Source organism: Crocodylus siamensis, chromosome 15, assembly GCF_052110815.1.
Source record: "Crocodylus siamensis isolate JL-2025a chromosome 15, ASM5211081v1, whole genome shotgun sequence".
Classification (NCBI taxonomy): domain Eukaryota; kingdom Metazoa; phylum Chordata; order Crocodylia; family Crocodylidae; genus Crocodylus; species Crocodylus siamensis.
The window spans coordinates 47,441,548-47,449,064 of NC_143409.1; positions in this window are offsets into that span (position 1 = coordinate 47,441,548).

A 7,517-nucleotide genomic window follows, 5' to 3' on the forward strand; every position below is an offset into this window, starting at 1 on the left:
GTAAAAATGAAAAAAGGTGATTTAATTAAGTTTTGTCAACTCGAGTGGCCAACATTTGGGGTCCACTGGACCCCGAAAGGATCCTTTGTGCTAAAAGAAGTGATAGCTATCCATGAAGTTGTTATGCAGAATGGGTATTGGAATCAGTTTCCTTATATTGATTGTTGGTTGTGGGTGGTTCAAAATCAGCCACCTTGGATTAAAAATTACTTAGCAAAGTCTCATGTGATGGTTGTTAAGGAAAAGACTCGGGGGGGGCCACATGTACTCCCTGAGTCTAATCGGGGGGAAGATTCTGAATTGGCTGAGTACCGGACCCGCGCTCCGGTTGCCCTGTCGGGTAGCGAAGATGAGTCAGATGCCTCCTCGGGATCCAGTCCTTCTGCACCACTGCCCCCTCCCTTAGAGAGACCACCACCGACATACCAAAGCATACCTAATGAGTTAGAGCGTCAGCCTCAGCCAAGTGCCTCATCTGAATCAGGGAATAAGGGTTATTATTTGCGCAAGCCTGTAGAGTCACAGCCGGTGCTGAACTGTCCGATGCGAGAGGTTATTGGGGAAGGAGGCAATGCAACTTTTGTCTACACCCCATTTAGCACTTCAGATTTATTTAACTGGAAGAATCAGAGCCCCTCTTTTCGTGAAGACCCTGAAAAGATGAGGGACCTGTTTTGATCTATTGGGCAGACTCATCGACCCACTTGGGCTGATGTCCAGATGATGCTCCAGACCCTCCTAACCCCGGAGGAGAGGAGATTAGTGTTGGGTACAGCGGAACGTATTGCGGCAGCCAGAGTTGAGTCAGAGGGTGCTGCTGGTCGTACTCTGCGTGATACCTACCCTGTAGAAGAGCCAAGATGGGACAATCATACTGCCGAAGGCAGAGAGTTGAGTGCACGGTATCTGGGAATTATAGTGGAAGCAATGGGAAAGGCAGTGCCTTGGGTTACCAATCTGTCTAAGTTGTATGAAGTGAGACAGGGAAGAGAGGAGGATCCCTCAGCTTTCCTTGGGAGGCTGTATGAGGCGTTTCGCAGGTTTTTGGATCTGGATCCAGAAGCCCCAGATAACCAGCGCATGGTAAATCTTATGTTTATTGGTCAATCTGCTGCTGATATCTGTAAGAAGTTACAGAAAACTGAGGGAGGTGCTGGGAAACCGATTTCAGAGCTGGTGGAAATTGCATATAAAGTGTATGGGAATCGTGAGCAAGTGCAGGAGCGCAAGGAGGATAAAAAGGCTCAGCGACAGATGGCAGCACTAGCAGCTGCTATAACTGGAGGGAACTCTGGAAAGGCTGGGATACAGAAGGGGAAAGGAGAAGAGAGAGAGGGAACCGAGAGGTCACCTCATGCGGGCAGAAGACAAGGGTGAGGATTCAGAATGAAGGGGACAGGGATCTAAGACCACTACCCTTCGGGTTGGGGCCCGAGAAGATCCCATGGTAACCATTAGGGTTGGTGGCAAAAACTTTGAAGCCTTGGTGGATACTGGGGCTACATTTTCAATGATTCCAGAAAACCCCCCCTGTGCAGGAACTAGTGAACAGCATGTACTTCTAGAAGGGATTGAGGGAACGCAATCCCGACTCCCTGTTTGTAAACCACTCCTCACCAAAGTGGGGGACCATTTGCTCGAGCACTCCTTTGTGTATTCTCCAAGTTGCCCGGTTGCACTCCTTGGGCGGGACCTACTCACAAAATTGCAAGCTGAGATCTTTTTCAGAGACGATCAGATGGTGGTCCAGCTACCTGTCAAGCAGAGCTCGAACTATCAGATGGCTCTCCTGGAGGATTGACGCCCTGCAGTAAGTCCAGAAGATTACATGACTGGAGTAGACCCCTCGGTATGGGCTGATGGAACCCCTGCGCGAGCTAAGTTCGTCTCCCCGGTAAGGATTGTACTCAAGGATGGGGAGGGGCCCGTTCGGGTAAAGCAGTACCCACTCAGCCGAGCGGCCAGAGCTGGACTCAAGCCGTTAATAGAGAAATACAAGAGGTACGGATGGCTAGTGGAAGGGTCCTCACCCTATAACACCCCCATTCTTGGAGTGCCGAAGGCAGATGGGGTCTCATACAGACTGGTCCAAGACCTATGGGCAGTAAATAAGAAGGTCCTTTCAGACCATCCCGTAGTCCCGAACCCTCACACGATTTTGACACAAGTACCGGGGGAAGCTGAAATATTTTCAGTGCTAGATTTGAAAGATGCTTTCTTCTCTATTCCCCTTCACCGAGAGAGTCAAAAATTGTTTGCTTTTGAATGGGAGGATCTAGACACCTTCCATAAAGCCCAACTCATGTGGACAGTTCTCCCACAAGGATTCGTAGCAGCCCCCGATATTTTCGGACTTGCCCATCAGAAGGACTTGGAGGAGTGGAAGGGATCACACCCCGCAGTGACTCTCCTCCAGTATGTGGATGACCTGCTAGTTGCAAGCCCAAACTTGCAGCTCTGCGAGGAAGCCACCAGGTCACTCCTAAACACTCTGGGGGAAAAAGGATATAAAGTCTCTAGAGAGAAAGCCCAGATATGTCAGCCTGAAGTCACATTTTTGGGATATAAGCTCTCAAAAGGAGTCAGAGCCCTGAGTGCAGATTGCATACAGGCAATCCAAGGTCTAACCCCACCCAAGTCACCCAAGGAGCTGCGGGCATTCCTAGGGCTAACTGGGTTCAGTCGACTATGGATACCAGATTATGGTGGGAAGGCTAGACCACTGTATGAATCCCTGACTAAGGAGAGTCTCACTAAATGGAAATGGAATAAAGAAATGCAGCATGCCTTTGATCTGCTTAAAGCAGCATTAACCCAGCCCCCTGCCCTGGCCATCCCAAATAGTAAAAAGCCATATCGACTGTATGTTCATGAGAATCGAGGGGTTGCATCAGGGGTGCTGACACAGCCATCGGGCCCGACCTGGAGACCCGTGGGATATTACTCAAAGGTTCTAGATCCAGTTGCACTCGGGTGGCCAGCCTGTCTTCAGGCTGTGGCAGCCACAGCAGTGGTTGTTGAAGAAGCCAAAAAGATAGTCATGGGTGCGGATATGGAAATACTCACTCCTCATGGAGTTCCCCAGATCCTAGGGACTGAGGGAGGGAAATTTCTTAACCCCTCCAGACAATCACGGTATGAGATATTTTTGCTCTCTAATCCAGGACTTACTTTCAAACATACTACAGCCTTAAACCCTGCAACCTTGCTGCTGGAGCCAGGGAAACTGACGCATGACTGCCTTGAGGTCCTGAATCAAACTATGCAGGTGCGACCTGATCTTGCTGAGGACCCAATTGAGGACCCAGATGTTGAATACTTCGTAGACGGCTCCAGCTCTGTCATCAATGGAAAAAGACGAACAGGATGTGCAGTGGTAACCTTGGATAAGGTAGTATGGAGGGAGTCATTGCCAAGCTCATGGTCGGCACAGGCCGCGGAACTCACTGCACTCACCCGAGCATTACAGCTGGGGACAGACCAGCGGGTTAATATATACACTGACTCTCGCTATGCTTTTTCTACAGTCCATGCGCACAGACTATTGTGGAAAGAAAGGGGTTTCATTACGGCCTCTGGGAATAAGATTGCTAATGGCCCCCAGATTATCAAGCTACTAGAGGCACTCCACCAGCCTAAAGAGGTAGCAGTCATTCATGTGAGGGCCCATGGGAAGGCTGCTGAGGAAAGGCATAAGCTTGGAAATGCAAAGGCTGATGCAGCAGCAAAGGAAGCCGCATTTATTGGGGGAGAAGCGGAAGGGGTATCCAAGCAGGCCATGTCCCATGCCATATGGCCAGACGTCCAGGATTTAGTCCCACAGTATTCCCCTGAAGAAGATAAATTTGCACAGAAAGCTTGTACAGAAAAGAACTCCCAGGGGTGGTGGATAGTACCGGGAGGGAAAGTCATGATACCCAGGCCATTACTTCAGGAGGTGCTGCAACAGCTCCATGCAAGAACCCATATGGGAGGCTTGGCCATGGGTGATCTAGTGATCCACCAAGCAGTAGCTCCAGGGCTATATGTAGAAGCTCAGCGCATTGCTACCAAGTGCATCACATGCCAGAAAGTAAACCCTCGAAGGAAACCCCCCGTGCCAATGGGAGGTAGACCCTGGGCAGCGTACCCTGGACAGGCATGGCAGATTGATTTTGCCGAGCTCCCACGGTCCGGACATCACGGGTTTTTACTTGTCATAGTAGACCAGCTCTCTGGTTGGGTCGAGGCCTGGCCCACCAGGACTGCCACTGCGGCTACAGTAATGAAGTATTTGTTGCAGGAGATCATTCCACGGTATTCCCTGCCCGAGTCCATTGAGTCGGATCAAGGACAACACTTCGTGGGAAAGGTGGTTCAAGAAGTCGTGCAAACTCTCAAGGTTACTTGGAAACTACACACACCATGGAGACCACAGAGTTCAGGACAAGTGGAACGCATGAATAGGACTTTAAAGACTTTGCTCACCAAAATCTGTATTGAAACACGCCTTAAGTGGCCTCAAGCATTGCCGCTCGCCCTTACTTGCATTCAAAACACTCCCCGACGGGGCCTCAAATTGACCCCATATGAAATTATGTTTGGCAAGCTTCCTCGAGTCTTACCTCCTGGGATGCGAGAGAATGTAACTTTTGAATTAGGTAATAGTGAGCTTCATATGTACGTTATTGCTTTGCAGTCTGTCTTGTCTTCTCTTCACAGGTATGCAGCCTCCTTTCAGCGCCTGCCTTTAGACGTACTGGTACATGACTTCTCCCCAGGAGATTGGGTCTTGGTGCAGCGGTGGAAAAAGGAACCTTTGACTGAGAGGTGGAGTGGCCCTTTCCAGGTACTTCTAACAACCCACACCGCTGTAAAGATTGCTGGCCATGACCGTTGGATAAACCATACCCATGTGAAACGATATCCACAAGCGTCAGAGGAAAACAACTCCCAAGACGAACTCACTCCGGAAGCTGAGTCGTCTTCGGAACAAGAAGCCAGCAAGTGGAGCTGTGAACCTACTGGTGATCTCCAAGTGCGCCTGAGATGGCTTAATCAGAGCTCAGAAAATTAGTCAAGAAAGTAAAAGGGAAAATATGGTGGGAATCTTAATGTGCCTTGTTGTTATCTGCATAATGAAAGAAGCAGGATTGCGTAGCCTTAGCCGCTGGCCTATGCCCCCGCTTTCCCCAATTGTTTCGCCAGGGACAAATTTGTATGTTGACATGATGGAAAGAATTTCAGGTACTTTTAATCTTACCAACTGCTGGGCCTGTGGGGGGCTCCGGGAGGCCGGAGGCCAGTGGCCTTGGAGGGCTTTTCCTTTGGCCCCGAAGTGGCTAGTAAGTAGTAAGGCAGATGTTAAGAGTAGTAGTCAAAAATGGGATGAGAACCACAGTTGGGAACTTTCCCAAGTGGCATTGGGAGAGTATTGCATCAGTAATAATGGTACAGGAAAAAGGTTGGGACACAGCCGTTGCATATGGACTTTAAAAGTAAGGTGGATGAACCTTACAAAATTAGAACGGCTTTATTATCCTAATAGCCCAGGGTATAATCGGCTAGTGTGGCAGCATCCTAATGGAACAATTGTGTGGTTTAATAAGTATTGGAGTGCCACAAATCGAAGTGATGATCGGACAGATTGTACAGACAAGAACCAGGATGGGCTATGGGAATGTTCCATGAAAGGAGGCCACGCAGTTGCTGATCCTTTGGGTCCAGAAGGAGGCTTGGGGTTTCCCGAGATGCCCTATGGTTGGGCCTCTCCAAATGCCACCAATAGAGAAAATAGGGCCTTAAGAGGATACTATTGGATTTGTGGATGACAGGCCTATACAATACTACCACAAGGGTGGACAGGAACTTGCTATATGGGAGTAATTGTACCAGCTTTCTTTTTGTTACCGTCTGAGGTTGGAAATAAGCTGGGAGTCTCTTTGTATGATGATTGGAAAAGGGCCAAGAGAAGTATTGATGTAAGTTTGACACAGGGTGGCTCCCAAAAGTGGAAGGAGGATGAGTGGCCTCCTCAGAGGATTATTGAGTATTATGGACCGGCTACATGGGCTAATGATGGGAGTTGGGGGTACCGGACACCAATATATATGCTAAATAGAATCATCAGGTTGCAGGCAGTCTTGGAAATAATTACTAACCAGACTGCCACTGCTCTCGAGTTATTGGCCCGACAGAGTTCTCAGATGAGAGCAGCCATATACCAAAATCGGATGGCCTTAGACTATTTACTTGCAGAGGATGGCGGAGTCTGCGGAAAGCTCAACCTTTCTAATTGTTGCCTCCAAATAGATGACAACAGAAAAGCGGTCTTAGAGATTGCCAAAGAGATTAGGAAAATAGCCCATGTACCAATACAAACGTGGGAAACCACATGGAATAAGGACTGGTGGTTTCAATTATTTGGAGGACCCTGGTGGAAAAAAGTAGGATTTGTGCTTTTGTGTGCTCTAACTGGTTTGATTTTTATCCCTTGCCTTATTCCTTGTCTCACTAGATTGATAACCACCACAGTAGAAGGGATGCAGGTCGCAGCAGTACCTTTAAAAGCACAGACTGCTGCAAAGGTCATGGTCCTCAGAAAAGTTCCTCGTAATTATCTTGATATGCCCAAATGAAGTAAAGAGCAGAAAGCATCTTGAGGGGGGATATTGTTAGAAATATTATTAAAAATGCATTATTAATAGTGTTGTTAGAAAAACACAGCTGTTCGCTCTCCTTTTCTCCTTGGTGGAAGTGGGGGGGTTGGAGATCGAAGGAAAAAAAAAGGCTACTAAGGGCTCTTTGTACTAAGGTATCACTCTCTCTTTGTTCTGCAAATTTACTATCTCTTTGTTACACTAAATCACACTTTCTTTCATGGCTCCCACATTTCTTAGGCTAGATAAAAATAATTGCGATTTTGGCCTTGAGCTTGAACCTTTTGTAACCTCGAGTTCTTTCTAAGCACGCGTAATAAGCTAATGCATATAAGCCTATCCGCCCCGCATACTTAAGTAGCTAATTATAATACACATGCGATGTATGATGTGACGTATTCACATCCATGTTTGTATGAACCGGAAATGAGTTGTAAGAGTTCCTGCTTCTCTACACGTGCTCAGGAGAGAGGGGATAAAAGCCTGCTGATGAGTGTTCCCCACGGGCAGAGTGTTTGATCTTTTGTCTCTCTCTCTGACCCTATTTGCAAATATATACCTTTTGTATTGCTAATGGAGTGTGTCTGTGACTGAGAGGTTTTTTCGCCTCCCGAGAAACGAACCATAGCAGATTTCTGCAACACTTTCACCAATTATTTGTCTACACTCTGGAGTTGTCATGACCACAGCTGTGAAGACATAGCTGTAGTGATAGCACCCGCTAGCGGAGATGGTGGCAACTGAATCCACCTGGTTTACTAATCTAACTGAATCTAACTACATCTCGCTGGTAACTGAATTTCCCTACAGTTTATCTATATTCAGAGTTGTCACACAGTGGATTTAAGTATTATTATAATTGTGATTCTATAATGGCAA